The sequence below is a fragment of the Mustela lutreola genome, chromosome 5 (assembly GCF_030435805.1).
Source record: "Mustela lutreola isolate mMusLut2 chromosome 5, mMusLut2.pri, whole genome shotgun sequence".
NCBI lineage: Eukaryota > Metazoa > Chordata > Mammalia > Carnivora > Mustelidae > Mustela > Mustela lutreola.
Genome location: NC_081294.1, coordinates 42,309,565 through 42,330,174, shown reverse-complemented (window position 1 = coordinate 42,330,174; position 20,610 = coordinate 42,309,565). Strand labels below are relative to the sequence as shown.

The window sequence follows — 20,610 nt, the reverse complement described above, 5'->3', positions numbered from 1 at the left end:
CATTCCTCCACCTGCTGTCAACCTCTCCACGGCTCCACTGGAGCAAAGCACCACCCAGCCTGGACCCAGACCAGGAACTGAGGGCACAGTCAAGTGCCCCGCGGAATGCCACTCCCAGCCTTCCCTGTCCCCACTGGCCCTGTCCAGAGCACTCCGTGTAACTCAAGTCCCCTTAATGTCACCCACCCCTCAAAGCCCCACATTCATATTCCCTTGAGTCAGCCACTGGGAAGTACACACAAGGGGTCCTGCAGGAGAACTTGAGAGAAATAATCATCCTGTCCCCGAGTGACCTATGCAAGGCGGAGGCTGTTCATGCCGTCTGTGAGGACCCTCAGCTGGGGAAGGGCAAGCAAGTCCAGTGGGCCTGGCCCTCAGTTCTCACTCTGGCAGGCAGGAGGAGTCAGGGACTTAGCAAGAGGACTCAGGCCAAGTCCCCACACTCACGGCTTCCCTAAAACCACACACGTCGCATGCTCCTACTCCATAACCTTCCATGGCTCCTACTGTCACCGGGCAAAACCCTTTAACCTGACCCACCACCCAGGTCACCCGGACTAAAAGCCTGTGTTTAACAGAGTTTGGGATATCTAGAGCCTTAGCTAAGAGTTTTGTGTGGATTTTCCCATTTAACTCTCACGGCAACACCAACAAGTTACTGCGGTTGGCCTGTTTTCACAGATAAGGAAACTAAGACTCAGAGAGGTTCTATCACTGGCCCAGAGTCTCACAGCCAAGTGGCAGAACAAGGATTCACACCCGTTATCTGGACTCTAAGCCTGAGTTCTAAGGTGCCGTGCAATCCGGCCTCCTCAAGAACACCCTGCCACCCTCAGAGGCCCAGCTCAACCCTTCTGTGTAGAAGAGGGGAAACCAAGGCACAGAGTGAAAGCTCTCTCTACTGGCAGCAGAGCCTGGTCAAGGCCTGAGGCCTGAGGCCTCCAGAGCTCCCCTCCACCGCCCCCCCACAAGAGGCACACTGGGCAGAAAGGCTAGGACCACCATGACAATGAATCCTCAGAAACTGCCTTTTTCCTCAGAAGGGAAAAGCAGGAGCAGATTTGCGAAGAGCGAAAAGAACATGAAGGGCCCAGAACATCTGTTCTTGAGAGATTTTCAGTCTGGGAGGGCACCCCCCCACGCCCATGCAGGGATCACTGGTGCAGGCACCAGCCACGTGCCCCACCACTCCAGCCAGGGCTCCAACTTAATACATCTGACCTGAAATCTCCATTTCTCTCCCCAAACCTGTTTGTCCCCTACAGCCTTCCCGGTCTTGGTAAATGACAACACTATCCCTCCAGTCCTTTAGGCCAGAGTCTTTGCTGTGGACACCCTCTTCCTCTCACACCCCACACCTAATCCATCAGCTTATGCTATAAAATCCATCCAGAATCTGACCTCTGGTGGCCTCTGCCCAGTGGTCACCCCGAGCCCTTCTTCATCTGTGTGACTACAGAAGCCTCCCGGCCAGGTACCCTGCTTCTTCTCAGGCTGTGGCCCAGTCGATCCTTCCCCGATGTGTGCTGAAGGGAGTATGACCCTAGTCCCAAGTCCTCAGCAGCTTTCCCTTTCCTCACACAGAACAGCAAAGACCTCTGGAGGGGCCAGAGGGCCCAGCAGTCTGCTCCTCCACACTCCCTCAGGCCCCATCTCCTGCCAGGATGGCTTTTCCTTCCGTCCCAGGCACACCAGCTCCTTCCTGTGCCTCGAAGCCTTTGCGTGGCTGTTCCCTGTGCCTGAAATGCTCTTCCCCAGAAATACCATGGCTTCCCCCACCCTCGTGGAGCCTGCTGTCCCTCTCTCTGGAGACCTTCCGCTACCACCCAACACAGCAGAGTCACTTGCTCAAATCACTCTTTCTACCCCCAAACCAAGCTTTATTTCTCCTCCTGGGGCCTCTTGCCACCTGACAAATAGCGAGTACTGAACCAGTGTTTGTTGCTTTGCTGATTCTACCTCACCGCCAGAAATGTCAGCCCTGAGTCCCAAACACGGACTTGGTCTGTTTTGTTCGCTGCCATGTCCCAGGATAAGAAAAAACTGCCTGAACAAAGTCAATGCTTGAAAAAAAAAATTGTTGGATGAGGGATTACTGCCTCCCTCATCTGCACATCTCTTTTGGCTTCTGCAGCCCCTGGAGACCAATGTCACTTGGAGGCTGATCACCTGTGTCAGCTGAAACCCTGACGGTTGTCACAGGAACAGCTCCTGGCCAGACCTCCATCCTGTGCTGGGACAACTGACTGCCTGGACCAGAGCAGGGCTTTACTTTGATTCCTGTCTGGTACATTTGCCCACCCTTTTGGCCACTGGGGGAGAACTTCTGGGCTTAATGGCGGGGCCCATGGGGTGGATCCCTGCTCTCCCAGCCCCCCAGTGCTGCCGGGTCCCAGGTCCAGCATCTGACAAAACCCCATGATCCCAGTAAGAGGAGGCGGAGGAGGGCCTCCCAGTGCCACGCCTGCCCTTTCCCTGTCCCAGCGGGAGGGCCATCAGAAGGAAGCTTTGTTTTCAGAATAAAGAGCATGAAGCCCGGTGCCAGGCGGAAACGGGCACCAAGGGGGCCGGCCCATCAGAGACAGCTTAAGGAAGAAAAAAATGAAATGGAGAATATATGAGGGATAATTTGCACATCCAACCGGTTTCATGCCTCTGGGGTGGCTGTGACGGTGGTGGCTTCACTTCTCCAGGCCCTACTGTGGAGGTCAACACAGACAATCAGACTATTATCCCGCTCGGTGATCTGGCATTGACCCTGCAGAGGGAGGTGGGGACACAGGAGTGCAGCCTTGCCTGGGAGTCAGATCACCTGAATCTGGGCCCGACTTTCTACACTGATAGAGTCCCTTCTTCTATGTACCTCAGTTTACCCACCTGTAAATGGCTTATCGAGGCCTGAACTTGAAGCCCTGGGTTGCCTGTCACAGGACCACACACTGGGGCACCCCTCAGCCTGTGCCAGTTCACTGGGCCACACAGGCTAGACCTCCAACTTCCCTGCGCTCGGGCCTCCCTGTGGGGCCTGACAGCCAGAGCACAGGCCCTGTCCACTCTGGCCCTGGCTTCTAGCCTCCCTCTTCCCATGATTACCTGAGATATGTGAACGCTCTCTGGGCCTGGCCCAGTGACAGGGGCCCTCATCCCCACCCAGACACTGGCTCCTATGCTGATCCCCACTGTCATCTTCTCCAAGGATGGCTCATAAGGCTCTTTCAGCCACAACTGAAAGGAGCCCAGTATGTTAGCACACAGAGGGCAGAGGAGAAGCCCAGAGACGGAAAGGAGCATGCTGACATGAAGCACAGCTGCCTTCCAGGCGTCCTCCCTACCAGCCTGGGGCTTTAAGAGTTAAGACAAGGTCCTCAAAACCTGGCTACAGAGCCCCATGTCTGTGCCTTCTGGGGAGAGGGAGGCTGTACCTTTGACTGAAGGAACCAAAGACGGGGGACTGAAATCTACATGCAATTTTTTAAAGTTCCGCGCCTTTTCCTTGTACCCAGAACAATTACAACCCCTCAGCCAAGAGCTCATCCAAAGGGAGACAGCTTAGCTGGCCTCGGGGCTGGTCAGGATTTCAATGAAAGAGTGAAATGAACCTTGGACAGACAGACAGCTGGACAAAGGAGCTGATGGATAACACATGGACTTGAGCAGCAGAATAAAGCAGAAAAAGGCTCGGAAGAGGGCCCGGCTGGTAAACACCCGAACGGATGCCCTGCCTTCCCCCTTCTCGTCCCCCCAGGACAGAGAAGTCTGCGCTTGGTGCCATCGGAGGGCTGCTGTTCCCTACCTCCCTGTCCCCCGAAACTCCTCCAAGTCCCCCGGGGGAGTGAAGCGTGGGACGGTTGCAGGTGAGATGGTCCTCCCCGTGGCTGCACAGTGTGGGGACAACAGTTCCAGTGACACTGTTCATCCACAGCTTAAGAAGCCACCTGGGTCAGTGGCTAAGCAGCACGGCTTATCTGGGAGGAGGATTCGAGGGCCACAGCCCAGGCTGATCCGGAGGCCTCGATTAAATGAAACCTTTGCAGCTGGCAGGGAGCACCACTGCCACACCTTCGCTCAGAGAGGAAACACTTAATTTGCTCCTGCTGTGTACAGGGCCCTGAGCCTTAGCACGATGCTCTGAGCAGAGAGGAGCCAGCCCCCCATCCTCCGCCACTCTTAAAGAGCTCACAAAGCAGAAAGACGAGGAGCCACACCATGTAGCACAGGAGAGAAAGCAGTCCACACCATCAGGATAGGGTTACAAACTCAGACACCTGGATGGCCAGAAAGACCAGGTGTGTGTGCAAAGAACTCAGGCTCAAGGGGTTCTGATCTTCCAAATTTGTGAAGCAAAGCCAGAAATCGGGACTTTTAGGTAAAATCTCCTCTCGGCAATCGGTTCAATTTTCATCATGGGCTGAGCAGAACTTGCCCATGGGGAAGATGTGGCCTGCCAGCCTGTGGCCTCTGTTTTCTGGAAAGTGACATACTGTGCCACAGAACATGCTGTGAAGCTCAGTAGAAGCCAACTTCCCCATAGCGGAGGGGCCCAGGAAGGCTTCCGGGGAGAGAAGGAGGGGTGTGGGCTGCAGGACAGATCCTGCAAGAGAATCCTGGGGAGAGGTAGGCACACCCCCTGGAAACACATGGGCCATGGATCAAGGGGCCCTTAGCCTATGGCCTTCCTTTGCCCCCAAAGCAGGCAAGAGGCATCAGCTCCCTCTGTCCCCAGGTGGCAGGGGGAGAGGCCCCCATGACCAGCAAACCTCCAGATTAAATCAATGGGCAGCAGCAGAGCACAGGTTCGATTTCATCCCTGTAGTGTGAGGAACGGGTCAGCTAATGCAACAGCTCCATCGGAGGCAGAGACAATGGAGGACAAAACGAGGTTAAGAATCGTGTCCTGTCTGGCCAGGCCTGGCTGGTTACATAAGCCTGCCTCAGGACAAAGCCATGTTCAAGGCACCAAGCGAGGGCCTGGGCCAGAAAGTCCCAGAAATACAGAGAGGGTTCTCCCTCCCTCCCTATCTACCCTCTACTCTCCCACCTTGCCTTGCAGCTCCTGGAAAGCCCAACACAAAGTACAGAGCCACCGGTGGGGACTAAGACCCCCACGGTAAGGCACTTAACAGGATCACAGAGCTGGGATTAATAACAACAGCACCCTTTTACCAAGTGATTACTTTGTATCAGGCACCGGGATAAGTCCTTCCCCTGGATTACCTTATTTTAAAAGCCAGGGATACCACGAGATAACTATTATTATTCTTCCCCTTTGACAGAGAGGGAAACTGAGGCACAACCCCAGCCACTTCCCGAAGGTCACACAGCTCCTAAGCGAAGGATTTAGAACCCTACACTGGCCTCCGAGGCCACACTCTGAACCTCCATGCTCTGCGGCCAGAGGGCTACCGTCAACCTCAGGGCCTCATCAGCACCCTGCTCGCTGTAGTGCAGGCCCATGGCCTCCTGCCCTCCTGTCGGCACCTGGGGGGACACTGGGGCCTCTGACAACCTGATGAAACCTCCAGACTCTCTCTGCAGAGAAAGAATGCAGAGGAATGCCGACAGAATGTTGTGCGTGATCTCAGGGGCACACAGACTCCTGCATTGGTGAGAACAGATGAGTCAAGATCATAGGATCCGCAGGATTGAGAGACAGGAGGTGGCAGAGGAAGAGGACTCCCCCAAGCCCTTCGAGACGCCTCGTATCTGTAAACATGAAGCCTAAACTCACAGCTGCTTAAGTTCCTAGGCGTGGGCATGAATCGGGGCTCAGGGCCTAGTCATCCCTTCAGGGCTAGGAGAACAGAAGAAATCACGACATACAATAGCCCTCGCCTCTGCACCCACTGGGTGTGACTCAGCTCCCAGCTGCTGGGCAGACAGTGCACAGCTGGGCCGTGGCATCTGGACGGGGGTGGCATCACTAAGCACACCATCCCAGCCTTCTGCCTGCCCCACAAGTCAACACCGAGGGAGCCCACCTCGATAGAAAGCAGCCCTGGATCTGCCCTTTCTCCACGGCTCTGAGTGTTTCCCAAGGGGGCTCCTATGTAGCCACTGCCCAAGCTTCCATGCCAGCTGGGGCCCAAGGAGTAGTAAGTCAAGACAACAGCCCCCTTGCAAGGCACCAGAAGACCCCGGCTCCAGGGCCCAGTCTTCGGCTATCTCACTGCATGACCTCCAATAGGCCCCTCCCACCTCTCAGAGCCTCAGTTCCACCAATTGTAAAAGGGGAGACCACCCTATCCAGCCCTTCCCACTCAAAGTCCCGAGTATATAAACAGCAGCATGACAAACTCCACGGAGCCCTGGAAGCTTGCTTTCAGGAAGTTACATAAACATCCTTCAGAGAAACAAAAGTCAAACCTAAAGACCACTTTTTTTTTTTTAAAGGATATCAAGAAGCCCTTTTTATAGTCCAGCTTCCCCCATCCTACTTCCATTGTTCCAGATATCCTCTCAGGACCTAGAAAACACACTTGGTTTCCGTCTGGGGTTTGGGCTTCTTGGTGTTCTTCCCTTGGACGCTGCCCTGCCTCTCTTTGGCAGCTTTCTCCCCAGGACACACCCGTCTCTGCCCCCAGCAGCGCTCTGGGCCACCCTGAGGGTGATGGCTACCCAGACTGCCTGAAATGGGGTCAGGGACAGTGTTTGGGAAACAAACCCTTCCCTGGTCAGAACGGAGACAGCTCTGGGTTCTGGTCCCAATCATGATACCATGTGTGGCCCTGTGCGGGCAAGTCCCTGCTCCTTGGTTCCCCGCTGGGAAAAACGAAGAGGCTGCCACACTGTGTCAGGAAAGCCCTCCAGCTCCTGGGCTCCTTGGGGACACCAAGGCAGAAAAGAACAGCAGGCTAGACAGTAGGCTCTGATCCTGACCCCCATCCCCAGTCCTCCTGCTAGAACCAGAGACCCACTCTTCTCTCTCTGATTTTCTCCCTTGCCCTAGCTGTGGGATCCTGTACGCAGCGCTGAGTGAGTCTGTGTGCCCCAAATGGTCATCCAGACAACAGTAAGAATGACAGCGTCTGCAGTTGGAGGCCCAATGGGGAGGCCTCAGCCCGAATCACCCCAACGCAATCCCATCACCCCTGCCAAAACCTAATTCATTCATCTGATAGTATGTATGTTTCTGCATCTTTAAAAAACCAGTCTAGGGACGCCTGGGTGGCTCAGTTGGTTAAGCAGCTGCCTTCGGCTCAGGTCATGATCCCAGCGTCCTGGGATCGAGTCCCACATCGGGCTCCTTGCTCAGCAGGGAGCCTGCTTCTCCCTCTGCCTCTGCCTGCCATTCTGTCTGCCTGTGCTTGCTCTCTCCCCCCCTCTCTCTCTGATAAATAAATAAAATTTAAAAAAAAAAAAAAAAAAAAACAGTCTAAGCTGTGGCTTGCTAAACAAACACGCCAAGACCATCCCCACCTCCCATCTTCCAAGGAGATCGTGCTTCTAAGCACCCCTACAGAATTCTATGGAATTCCTACATCTATCACCTTATGGCTGTACAGCCTCAGTATTTTCATCTAAGAAAATGGGGACAATAATAGTGCCTGCCTTATAGGATTATGCCCAGTAAGCACTGATAAGCCCTCAAAAAATGCTGACTGGCAATTATATGATCGTCAGTAAAATTATTGAGATGCTTAACACCACTGGGCTGGTGACAGCTAGGACGCCTCCGCCCTCTCCCACCACATCTGACCACGGTCCTCGCACACCCATGCACGCGCCTCCAGCCCGCAGCACACACGCTTCTCTGAAGCAGAACCCACACTCTCCACCTGACTCCAGCCCCAGAACATGGCTGGCTTGTTCCTGGCCCCCACTCGTGCCACCCACAAAGCTCCCCACCCTTCAAGCCCCCTGATCCTGCCTTCCTGCAGTGGCCCCAGCACTGTCTCCTATATCTGTGTTGGGGTTCTACTGAACCTCATTACTGTGTCACAAGGTTGCTTCCTGGAGATGGAAGGCTCTTACGAGATGGTGTCTCTTTGAAGCCAGGGTAGAAAGAAACTGGGATTTTCTCTGGGTCTTCCACATATATTGGGTATCCGAGTATACTGAGAGCCCAAGGAGAGAAGCATCTTTTTTTTTTTTAATTATCTAACCAAGTGTTTCTTGAACTTTAGCAAGCACCTGAATCCCTTGGAAGCTTCTTCAGACTGCTGGATCCCTCCTTCCCCCCTGATCCCAGCTTCTGATTCAGTAGGCCTGGGGTGGGGCCACATAATTGGCATCTCCAGCAAGGTCCCAGGTAATGCCGACGCCTCTAGTCCAGATACTGACTTTGAGGACCACTGACTTAACCCGCAGGGGAATCGGGAAGAGCTCTCTCAAGTACGTGATGCTGAGACTCCTGTAAAAAGCATGAGCAGGAGCGGCCTTGATGTAAGGACAAGAGGAAGGGAATCTGGGCAGAGAGGGAGGCATGAGCTCAGGCACTGAGATGATGACATCCATTTCCCCTCACCTGGCCTCTGCCTGGGCAGGCAGCGCAAACCAGAGGTGGCTGCCACAGAGCAGTTACAAGCAGACCTCCGCCGCTGGAGTGCCACCACAGACCTGTCCAGACAGGTGGCTCCCCCACCGCCGGCCAGGGGGGGTGAGGACGATCCCAGCCCTGCTGCATGCAGCCAGACCTCAGGTGTGAATGAGGCAAGAGTCTCCGTGCCGGGATGCTGTGCCACACCTCCGGACATCTTGGCTGGCTCTAAGTGCTGCTTCTCTTCCGGGGTCTCACAGAACAGGTCAGCTTCAGCTGGCCAGAACAGCTCCTCAGACACCAGCCAACCATGATGGTCACCCCCCAGGCTGCGCCATCTGCTCCGCCAAGCCCTAGGTGCCACACCTGCTTATGGGGGGCACAGGGGCGGGGCGGAGGGATACTAGTGCCTGTCTCCTACAGCAGTTGGGAGGACGACATGAGCTCTGTGGTCAACAACAATGTCGCCAATTACAATAACAATTACAACAACTACAATAATAACAACGTTGCCAATGACAACAACTAACATGGACTGAACTTCAAGCTAAGCATGTTTCCTGCATTATCTTTCTAGACACTGAAGAGCTTGCCTGAGATCCCACCAGTGGGAGACAGCCCAGCAAGGATCTCAACTGCCAGAGCCTAGCTTCCAGCCTCTGCTCTGTCTGTCTGTGTTCTACTCAGCAGCTTCAAGACCTACCCCGGAGTCACCACTCCCTGCCGTCATCCTGTCCCCATTCCCAAGGCACAGGGAGGCTAGGCGGGAGGCCTCTGGGGGCTCCAGCCCACGGTGTGCACAGCCTAGGGTGTGGATCCCTCATCCTGAGGACGGCCACAGGACCTGCCAGCCAGGCCAACTTATTAGACACAAGTTTCAGACACCGTTCCACATGGCCACCAGAGAGGAAACTGGGCCTATAGAGCTTGAGCACCTCAACCTTGATGAAAGGAGAGAAGAGGAAAAACAGGTGTAACAAAGAGAAGAAATCCTGTCAGGCTTCCCGGATGAGAATGCCAGCACCCACACCCCATACAAATTACCCTGAGTCTCTGGGCCAGTTTCCTCTTCTGAACCAGCCTTCTCAGGCTATTAGACAGAAAGGTCAGGAACTCAAACCCCAAGGATTCCTCCCTCCCTCCATCTCTGAAAGGACAGACCACCCCCCAGATACAAATAACAGTAATACCCACTGTTATCTCTAAAGAGTTCCTACAGTCTGGGCTCTTACCCAGGGAAAGGCATCGAACTCCCCTAGCAAAACAGGGCAATTATTACCTCATTTTGCAGCTGAGAAAACCAATGCCCAAAAGGGGTTTAAGATTTAGGTAATTTGCCCCAGATCCCACAGCTAATGGTAGCAGAGCTGGGATTTGAACCCACAACTTTTGACTCCACTGTACAATGCTACCCACTCCCACCAGTGTAGAAATGACCCACAGGCAGCACCCACCTCCAAAGCATGGAGCCTAGAAGAAATGAGATGTGTCCTTAAGAGATCTGAATTCCAAGCCAGGTGTGTGAAGGGCCAGGTGAGGGGGCCATGTCACAGGCTCTGGCCGTGCAAATGCAGGGTGCAGGCCATGCCAGTTCTGTGGCATGAGGACTGACTGTATGGAAGTTGTAGCACTGGAGCTGGGCCCTGGTTGGGGAGGCCTGTGGGGGGCCAGTGAGGGGAAGTGACTGGCGTGCAGCTCCTTCACTAGATGCAGAGATGACCACGGCGGCAGGGAAGGCTGCACACAGGCAGGGGCAAGAGGCAGGTTCTGCTTGAGGGTTGATGGGGAATGGGAGATGGGGCATAGAGTCACACAGTGGGCTACTCCCCAGACCTAGCCCACAAATAAATAAATGCTCATTTGCAACATAGATTTTTTAAATTAGATTAATCCAGTCCCTATGAAAAAATAGAACAGGGAGAAATACGAAGGGCTAGGAGGCAAGTTAATATAAACTCTCTCCATCTAGAAAAGAGCTTTGGTCCCATCTATGACTCCTCTGGGGGCACACTGGCTCTTGGCAAGAGGCCACACAGCCCTAGACGTCCATGTCCTTTCCTTCTACCAAGCTCCAAGCCTCCAAGCTGAAGCGGATGAGCAGCACTTTCTAAGCCCCACAGGCAGGAGAAAGCTGGTGACACCCCCTCTCCGGGACCAGGAGACCCTGCTTTAACCTTTACTGCAAAGAAGGAGGGGAACAGCCCTGCCCCTACCCCAGCCTTCCCACTCCTCACTTTCTAACTCACAAGCCCTTTCCTGCAGCTCCTTCTGATTCAGATGATTCATGATTCAGCCTTCTTTCCACACATTTTGAAAAAAGAGAGACTGAACCCATTTCACAGACTGGAAAATGGAAGCAGAAGGCTCCAGTCCTCTGGGAAACCACAGTCCACAGCCGTTCGGGCTCTGGCAGCTGATCCAGATGTCCCGAGGGGCCCCTGGAAGGCCAGCCGTGCTGAGTATGTTCCACAGGGTAAGGACTCTCTCAGGCAGAGCACTGCAGGCCAGGCAAGTATGGGGAACTTCCAAGAAGCATAGGAAGGGGCAGCTCAGAAGAGCTGTGAGAAAAACAGGGGGCGGAAGTGGGCCGAGCACCACCCCAACTGCTGAGATTCTCGAGAGAAAAGGGAACTGAGAGAAGTCCCCCAGACCTGACCCTGCCAGCACGCACCCTCTGCATGCTCTCCCCCATACCTTTAACAATGCTCACCACGTATCTTCAGCAATGGAGACCCTGCCTCCTCCCCAGGCACCCTAGTCCCCTGTTAGCCTCCTGTTCCCTTGGTGCTTTCTCTGCCCTCGGCAGGCACCAGACAAGGCTATGTCCTCTGCCCACAGATAGCCCTGCAGGAATTCAAAAATGGTGGCCCTGACACTTAAGGGTCCTAAACCTTAGGTCACCTGCAATGATCCTGATCCCCAAAGCAGCTACCAAGTCCTGTGGACTCCTCCTCCTTTCCTCAGCCCCATGGCCTGAGTCAGGCTTTGGTCAGCTCTCTGCTGGACCACAATTAGCATCATTTCTGAGTAGGTCTCAACGCCACCAGTTTTGCCATCATCTTTGGCCAAACGACTTCTGGGAGGAACAGCCACTAGGGCAGACACAGTTCTGGCCCGTGTTCCAATACAGTTCTGTAAGTGACTCAAGCCATCTGAGTCTCCACTGCCCCATCTGATCAGAGCAGGAAGAGAGGCTTCTGGGAGAATCAACAGGTGAAGGGATGGAGGTGGGGGTCCCAGCGGCAGAAGCTACTTTGCAGGGGTGCTGTGAGATTTCAGCGGAGCGTCCGAAGGAGCCTGGCACGAGACAGTAACACGCATTGACTCAACGAGCTGCTTACAACCCTCCGTCCTCTACAGTATACAGAATAAAATCCCAACTCTAGAGCAAGACACTGCAAACAGCCCACAACCGAATCTTGCCTCCCACTGCCCCCCTTCCCCTAGGCTGCATCCTCGAAAACACTTCCTCCCCCAGGAAGCCCTGCCGACGTTCACAACCGAAAGAGCTTTTCCCCTCTACTGACCTTCCAAAGCCCATCTCTCACTGACCACGTCCTGCCTCTTTACCATCAATGATCCTCGTCTTCCCTCCCCCATCAGACCAGCAGCCTCTCCGCTGAGAAACAAGCACCACCTCACCCTATTTCATATCCCCATCACCCCACTCCGCAGACACTTTCCATACATATTTAGCAAATTACCCTAATGTTCCATTTCACGTAAAGCACGTCCAAGTCCTCCAAACAGTCCAGATATTTCAAGCCATACCCAAAACCAAATTCCAAGCCAGCAGAAGTCTGCCCGATCTCTAGGGACTTGCAGGCCTGGCTTTGGTCCCAAAGTAGGGAAGACAGGTCGAGTAGGCCCAAAGCCGAGGGCAGTCAGAGCTCAGGGCTGCTAAGACTAGAGCCCGTTTCTATGTTTCTCAGATGCAGATCTTTCCGCTGGCCTCTGGGCCAACCCCCCATCTGCGATTCGATTCCGTATTTGACCGCATCCTCAGCTTCTGATTTCAAACTGTTTCTCGCATGCCTCTTGCCATCCTGTCTTGCCTCCTGGCTCCATCCCTTCACCTGTTGATTCTCCCAGAGGCCTCTCTTCCTGCTCTGATCTGGATGGTAAGGACCATCTAGCCACATGCCAAGGGTTGTCCCCATCCCTCAGAACTCCTTTCAGCCCTCCAGCCCCTCCCCTCTCTGCCCTGCATTTCCGAGTGGAACAAGAGTGGAATTTCCACTCTTGTTCCTACAGGCTAACAAATCTGTCCGCCCAGGAAGATCCCCTATTCGTGCAGTCTAGCAAAGGCCTACAGACCCTCAAATCCCAGATCTAGTGTTGGCACAGCCCTCAGAGCAGCTAGAAAAGTAATGCACAAACTTGCATCTCCCAAGAACTTTCATTACCTACCGCACTCCATTGTTTTAAGACGTCATGTGTTAATTAGCAAGTTGTTTTCCATTTGAAAGAAATTACTGAAGGCTCCCAATCAGAGCCCAATCAGCAGTCATGAGATGGTACCCCCACTAAAAGATTGGGCCAGCACAGGTCATTGAAGCCCATGGAAGTCTGGGTCACCCCATACATTGACTCACGGGCCCACTCTGTGTCCCAGGCTCAGAAACCCTATATACACATGCATTTTCCAACAGTTTTCTGTAATCCTGACACTGGCTCAAAGTCCACCTACCATTATAGTCCTCAGGGACCTTTGTGCCTGGAGCATCTAGGACAGCCCATTAGCTCAGCAATAAGGACCCTGCCACTGATTCACACAAGAGGACACCTAGGCATAAATCTCTTGGCCTTACGTCTCTTGTCACCCCAAGGGCTCCACTTCTTGGCCCTACCTCTGCCCTCTGCGGATCTGAAAGTGACCTGGTCTGAATGGAGATGAAAGGCTCTGCCGTCCCCTGGGTGCTGGGGAGAGGCCTGTTGACAAAGCCACCAGCTGTCCCTAGCTGGAGCCAGGGAGACCGGCTCCTCCCTGCACCACCCGCACTGGGAGAGCATTCCGGCCACAGGCCCAGCCAGCAACAGAAGTTGGACCATCACTGGACTCCAGTGGACGTCCCTTCTGCTCCAGCTGCCCACAATAACAAAAGCCAGGACACCAGACCTCATGCTGCGCCAGCACCAGGCAGAAGGAGCATCACCTAGGGATAAGGGTAATGGGGAAATGGGACAAGTGTCCTCATAATTTGAACTGAAAATAACATGAACTCATAGTCACAGCAGGACCTTATAGAGCTCTGAGGCTGGGGGAGGAGAGTTAAAGCCAGCTCCTCCGCATCCCACCTGTGTGACCTTCACCATCCTGGGCCTCAGTTGCCCCCTTAGCGAAATGCAGCTAACAGTCAAGTGGGAGAACTGAATAAAATAATGTATGTAGAACAATTAGCCCAGTGCCTGGCACATAGTAAACATGCAGTAAATACTTGTTGAATATAAACATGCCACCGTTTACTGACATACCACAGGCTCTCATTTCATCCTTATTCTAGAAGATACTATATATTTTCCCATTGTACAGGTAAGGAAACTGAGGTGAAGGGAAGGGAAGGAACTAGCCCAAGGTCACAGGGCTGGGAAACGACAGACACCAGGTCAGTCTGCACCTCAGACCAGGGGGCAGTACTGCCAGAGGCCGTTCTGAATGATTGGGGGCTGGCGAAGAGGAGTACAGGGCCGGGGCTAGACTGGAGGTGGGGTTCTGAATCCCCTGGGCCTGGCGTGGCTCCTGGCTGACCCGTGTGCTCGAATCCGAGAAAGCCGAGCCAGGAGGCCAGTCCCCAGATTCCCGGCCTGTCCCAGGGCCCAAGCGTCCACCCGCGCCCCCTCCTCACCCCGTCCCAGAGCGCTCAAGAGCAGCGTTCAACGCGGAGACTCCTGGCTCCGTGAAGCTGGAGGAGGAAGGGAGTTAGAGACCAGGCCGCGCACAGTCCCGAGAAAACCGGTCCGGCTGCCTCTACCCTGCCCGGAGCAGGGACCCGGCCTCTAACCCCCCTCCCTCGCCAGACAAAAGTTTCCCCTGTTCGGGAGGAGGGGAGGGGGAGGGGGCATTCCTCGTGAGTGACATTATCCGTGACCTACAGCTGCCGCGCTGCCCTCGCCCGCACCCTGGCCTGCCCCCGGCCCCCGCTTGGCCCCCCACCCCTTTGTCCTCCACCCGGGTGCGCCGGGCCCCGGCAGACTCGGCTCGCCCGCCCGGCGCCCGCCCGCACTAAACTTGCGCCGGGGGCCGCCTGGGCCCCGCGCGGCCTGCACGCCCGGCTCGGGCCCCGCCGGCCCGGCGACAGGGGACTGGCTGGCCCCGGCCCTCCCAGCGTCTTACCTGCCCAGGCTGGGGCGCCCCCCGGGGGAGGAGGCGCTCCCGGAGAGCCGCGGGACGCCTGGGTTCTCCCCCGGCCGTGCAGGCGCCGCGGGGCTCTGGCCCCGGCCGGGGTTAACCCCTCGCCCGCCGCCTCCCGCCGTTCCCACCCCCGCTCCACGCCGCAGCCGCCGCCACCACCCGCTCCGCCTCCCGCTCGCTGTCCCCCTCCCCCTCCCGCCCGGTGCCCAGCCCCCAGTCCCGGCCCCCTGCACAGCGCTGGGGCAGCTCGCAGTCCCTCCCCGCGCCCCCCACCCCGCCCCGCGGTCCCGCGGCGAGGAGGTGGGGGTCTCCCCGAAGACTGGCAGTTGGGGCGCGTTACCATGCGCCCCACAGCCCGTGGGGCACAGAGGGGCGAGCCCGCGCGCCCAGGGCCCCCGGCGCGTCTCCCCTTCCCCTCGCCCGCCGCGGTGCCTACCTCCCCGAATCGCGGCGGTGGGAGCGGGGTTCGATCTCGTGATGGAGCGTGGGTGCCGGCCGGAGATCTGCTCCGGAGGCCCGGCGGCCGGCTGGCGTGCGGCGAGCGCCCCGGGGCGGGGGCCGGGGCGGGACCGGGCGCTGCTATCGAGGCTGGATTTCTCGGCTTCCACCCGGATTCTCCCTCGGCTCTCCCGGCCGATTCGGTGCTGCTCGGCGACCACGTGACGCGGGCTGCCTTTGACCCCTGTCTCCGAGCGGGTAGGGGGCGGGGGCCGGAGGGGGTGTCAGATGCGGGACCCACGAGGGCCCCCGGCAGCTGCCCGGCGTCCCGGAGGCGGTGACCCCCGGGGAAACAAAGCCCGGGGGAAGCCAACAAGTTATTCGAGGTCAAAGAGGGAATAGCGCTGGGGGTTGGAGAGGCTTCGAAGAAAATGAGGGAGACAAAGACCCGCGCCCGCCGCGCCTCCTGGGCCCCCGGGGAGCGCCCTGGCCGGGGCCGAGGGGGGCCTCCGGACTCTGACGCCGCTGGTCTTATGACAACCCTCCAGGACCTCCCCAGACGGCTCCCCCCCGACAACCCCGTCTCTGACTGAGTGACCCCTCCTGCGCTCCTGGGCAGGCCTCCCCCCACACACACTCCACCCCACCTTTGCCCCGACTCTCGAAAACCCCTTTATTTCCTTTATCATGATTATCTGGTTCATTTACTGGTCTCATTGTTTACGAGGATGTCATCTCCCCCAACAAGTTGTTCCCAGCTGAATCCCCAGCACCTGGCCTCGAACTAGCAGATGAAGGGGTGGATGACCTTTAACAGATTTCTTCTTCCACTAAGCCTCAGTTTCCCATCCTCAGTGTCATTTCAACCATCTCAAGGACCCTGCAAGTTTTGCAAGACTATAGTGGCCATCCTTATTAAATGGATGGGGACAATGAGGCCCAGAGAGATGGCATGATTTCTGGGAGTTTCAGAGAGAGCTGAGTGGAGTCTGTGTTCAGATCTGACTGCTCTAAGCAGAAGGGCTTTTTGCCCTCTGTGAACCAACCAGAACAAGGAGAGATGGGGTGGGGGAAGGAGCGATTTGATTAGTGAGCCTTGAGGATCTCCTCATGTTGGGGGTCACTAGGCCCCTTACCTGGAGATCCTGTCTCTCTGGACCTTGGGCGAGGCTGGGGCAAATTTGGAAAACAATACATCGGTAGTTTCCTAAGGACCTTCTGAGTTTCAAGACTGACTGCAGGAACAAAGGTGAAAAAGCATATAAGCAACCAGAGCAAAGCCAAGAGAGGTAGAAAGGCTGAGCTGCCCATATGACAGTAGGAGACACTTGTCCCCATTTCCCTAAAGAGTAACTTTGTCCTGGAGGAAACAGGTTTTCAGCCAACCCACCTATGTCAGGGAAGGGGGGGTGGGGTGCTGAGGCCTGAACAAGAAGCTGTGCTCAAGTAACAGCTTTGCAAGGAGTACCATCGGAGAGGAATGAGCCTATAGTGGTAGTCCCAGGCCCCAACTGCCGGCCATTGCAAAGAGGTGCTTGTGCACACTCCAGTCCTGCCACCAGTCTGGCCAGGGAAATCAGCATCCACCAGCAAATTATCCTGTAGAGTCTATATTTCTGTCTTCAGTGATCTAAAAGTCCTTGAACATACTCTCTTAGGCAGGTTAAACAAGCCCCCTAGTACCTTACTCATGCTAATCTCTGCTTTAGAAGAGATTTCCATTTAGAAGAGATTTCCATCCACATGAGGTCCTGTGAGCATCTTGTCTGTGCCAGGCACTGAGGTCCTAGTAAGGGAGAAGCAGGTTTGAAAGAGACATGGGTCTACACTCAAGAGGGATATAGACATGTTTGGAGGTGATCAGCGTGCCCCTCCCTGTGTCCAGGAGCTGGCTACACTGAGTGCCTGCTGGAGAGGCCCAGGGCAAGAAGTGCAATGCCTTACCAGTAAGAGGGGAGCAGAAAGAGGGAGCTTTGGGGAGAGGCAGTGTTGGAGCAGGGTCGGGAGGAATGGGTGGGATCAGGGTGGGGAGAGTTAATGCTCTGCACAAGGAACAGCCTGTGCAAAGGCCCCATGGAAAGTGCTGGGGGAAAGCTGAGTGTTGTGTGGGTGGGAGGTAGGGGGCAAGAGGAGGAGGGCAGAGGTAGCAAGAAGGACAGAACGATCAAGAAAACTGGAGAGGTGGGTTAGGAGCAGATTATAGGTGACCTCTTGGGAAAAGCTCCACAGATCCGACATTCTCTTGAGAGCCTTGTGGACCAAGAAGGCTCTTAAGAAGGTGAAGGAGGTGATAGCCAGGCTGTGGGAGGCCCAGGGGAGGGGAGGCGAGTCAGGTCGCAGTCCTCATCCTCCTGCCCAGGCTGACTGAGATCTGGCATCTCATCAGTGGAATAAAGCATTTGGGAGGCAGCAGCGAGCTGGGGTAACTCCCCATCACTGATAGCTATGTCTTCCTACTCTTGTCATGTCTTCAGAGTTGCTGTTGACCAAGATGGCCTCAAGGCCCTCTGGCTCAGCGTCACCCAGAAACCCTGTGAGGAGGCAAGGCCCAGGCCCCACCCAGAGAATTTACCTCCACGGGACCATGGACTACGAGAAGCTGACCTGCATTTCTAACCACACCCAGGAAGACTGCCAAGATGCCGGTTCCTCCATCCCCTCAGGATCCACTCACACCTCTCAGAGCTTCCAGGATTTTCTCTGCCCTGACAACTCCCTCTGCCCAGATCCTCTCCTCAGCCCCAGGTAACTTCTCCCTTGCCCACTTGATATGTTCTCTAGTTGTTCCAAGGTTACCTTTATCCGATTCCACAAGTCAGAGGCTAAACTCATTTCTTCCACCCAGACCTGCTTCTCCCCCTTCTCCTGTGGCCCCAGCTCACATTTCCAGTCCAGAAATCTGACACTAGCCCCTTGTCCCCGCATCCCATCCGAGAGTCAGTCCCTTGGTTCTGCCTCCAGATTCTTTTTTTTTTTTTTTAATCTAATGCAACCCCATTTCTTCTTCTTCCCCATTGCCGCCCTAGTCCAAGCTGCCATCTTGTCTCCGCCATCTTCCATGTTCACGGTCTCTTTATCATTCTCTCTCCCTCCCTCCCACTTTGCTCCCTCGGATGCAACCTCCTCATTCTCATTTCCCACTTAAAGCACGGCTTACCATTAATCTTAGGATGAATTCCCTGCCCCGATGTCCAGCCTCACCTCTCATCCAAAATGGTACGCCCTACCTTCCCCTTGACCTGACTAATTCCTTGATAAGAGCGCAGACTCAGCCCGACTGCCGGCTTTGAATGCTGCCCTTTCCACTTACAAGCTGTGTGACCTTGGGCCTGTTTGTCAAAGTTTCTGTGCTCAGCTTCCTTATCTCTAAAATAGGGACAATAATAGTATTGTAGTTGGGGGGGGATTAAATGAGTTAAATATGTCAAGCCCTCAGGATTGTCTGTGTCCAGGATGACCGGCATATACAAGTGTTTAAGTGTTAATTGTGATCTTTTAGATTTCAGGCTAAATTTCCTTTCTTCTTGGGGCTTTCCCTACACCCGTAATCCGGACCTGGTCTACATGCCACATCCCCTCTTCATCCCCTTAGCTACTTGTCCCCTGCCCATCCCTCCCCCTAGAGTACAAGCTCTGTGTGGGCGGATCCTCGTTTGTCTCACACGGCTGAGCCCCATGGCTCTGCTCAGCCCAAGGCACAGCATAGGCAATTCACACACATTGGCGAACAAAGCAGAGGAAATGAAATTCAGCAGATATAGCACCAGATACATACTGTCCACCTACAAAATGCTCATCAATGGTACTTTATTCATTTATTTATTTGACTTTTTTTTTTAAGAGGTAGAGGGAAGTGGGGAGGGAGGAGTGTAGAAAAGGAGCAAAGGGAGAGGGAGAGAATCTCAAGCAGACTCCGGGAGCCAGAGGCAGGACTTGCTGTCAGCACCTTGAGATAAAGACCTGAGCAGAAATCAAGAGTCAGATGCCTAACCGCTTAATCAACTGAGCCACGCAGGCGCCTCTATTTGACATTTTTTTAGTACCTCTCCTGCAGTCTTCCTCATCCCATTCTTAGGGGGGAGGACAAGCAGAGGGATATAGAGATGAACAAGACAGAGGTGGCTCCTGCCCAGGAGGAATGCACAGTCCACTGCAGAGAGGACATGTCAATACAATAGTCATGTGTTCTTACAGGAGCCTGTAACAATTTTGTTCCCCTCCCCCCACCAGAGCTCTTTGAAACAACAAAAAGTGAAAAGTAACTAAAAACAGACACAGTTGCTGATTGTAGCCAACATCCCAGTTCGGAGCAGGGCTGTCTTCAGAGTGGGAAGGGTAGGTAGGTCATGTCCTAAGGGCATTCAGGCCTCCCCTCCTCTTCCTCTGTCCAGAGAGGTCTTACTCTGCCTTCAAGGCTCCTCTTAAGCAGCAGCTCCCCCAGGAAGTCTTCCTGTTCCTGCACGGGTTCTTCACCGGCCCCCATGATGGCTTTAGTGATTTTCTAGGACTGTAGTGGGATTTGTCAAAGACAATCCAAATTCCATGTCATTTGCTTCTTTAAAAAAATAAAAGGTGATTCAATGAATGTGTAACTACATGTGATTTCATGTTTGGACTTCAGTGGAGGCAGAAAATAGCCTCTGTCCGACCACGTGACCTGATTTGTGGTTTGGAGAATACAGTCACCGTAATTACAGCATTGACCACATGGTGTAACAGTTTCCTCCCTCTCCCTCCTCTCTCTCTCTCTCTCTCTCTCACACACACACACACAAACACACACACACACGTGCGCACGCACACACGCATAGTTGAGTTCTTCCTGGCAGGTCCCGATAATCTCTTAAACAAATAATGGAGAAAATCTGTGAAATGGGCAGATTATCCATGCTTCAGATGGGCGATGGACATAAAATGTTCTGGAAACCAAGCAAAGATTGTCTGAGGTGGGGGGATAGGAGCAATTAATTACTCGTTCTGGTGCATGCCACCCGCTTTCTGTTTGTTACTCAGCAACCCAGACAGCCTGAAGCTCAGAAAGGTGAAGCACCTTCCCCTGAGGTCACCCGGACAGGAGTGGCAGAGATTTCCAATCCAGGGCCATCCAACCAAAGACTGAGTGTCCCTAACCACCCCACCTCGCAGGTGCCATGAGCCCCCACATTGTCCACGACCGCCTAGGTTCTGTGCTCCCTCCCCTGACTTCCAGGCGTTAAACTCCCATCCTTCCCCTGCTGTAAACCCTCTTTCATCGCAGCTGCTGGTGCTGTGCTGCTGCTGCTGTTTGAAGAGTACTTGCAGCTGGTTTCCAGAGCACTCCCACCTCCAGGGCCAGGTTTCTTTC

At 54.8% G+C, this 20,610-nt stretch overlaps 1 protein-coding gene and 1 long non-coding RNA gene across 3 annotated transcripts in view; one reads left to right on the top strand and one right to left on the bottom strand.

Moving 5' to 3' along the window:
- The window catches only part of NDST1 (N-deacetylase and N-sulfotransferase 1), a 58,917-nt gene extending 43,454 nt beyond the window's left edge, over positions 1-15,463 (bottom strand). The window contains exon 1 of one of the 2 annotated variants that reach the window (XM_059174052.1): positions 15,265-15,463. The gene's annotated coding sequence lies outside the window, so the exon portion shown is untranslated. Of the gene's footprint in view, positions 1-14,810; positions 14,962-15,264 lie in introns of those variants that run through there. The other variant, XM_059174053.1, reaches the window with a different exon arrangement.
- Positions 13,461-19,851, top strand: LOC131831778 (uncharacterized). The gene is made up of 2 exons (XR_009353798.1): positions 13,461-13,644; positions 17,741-19,851. It is a non-coding gene; the product is annotated as an uncharacterized LOC131831778 (long non-coding RNA).
- Positions 19,852-20,610: the final 759 nt, after the last annotated feature.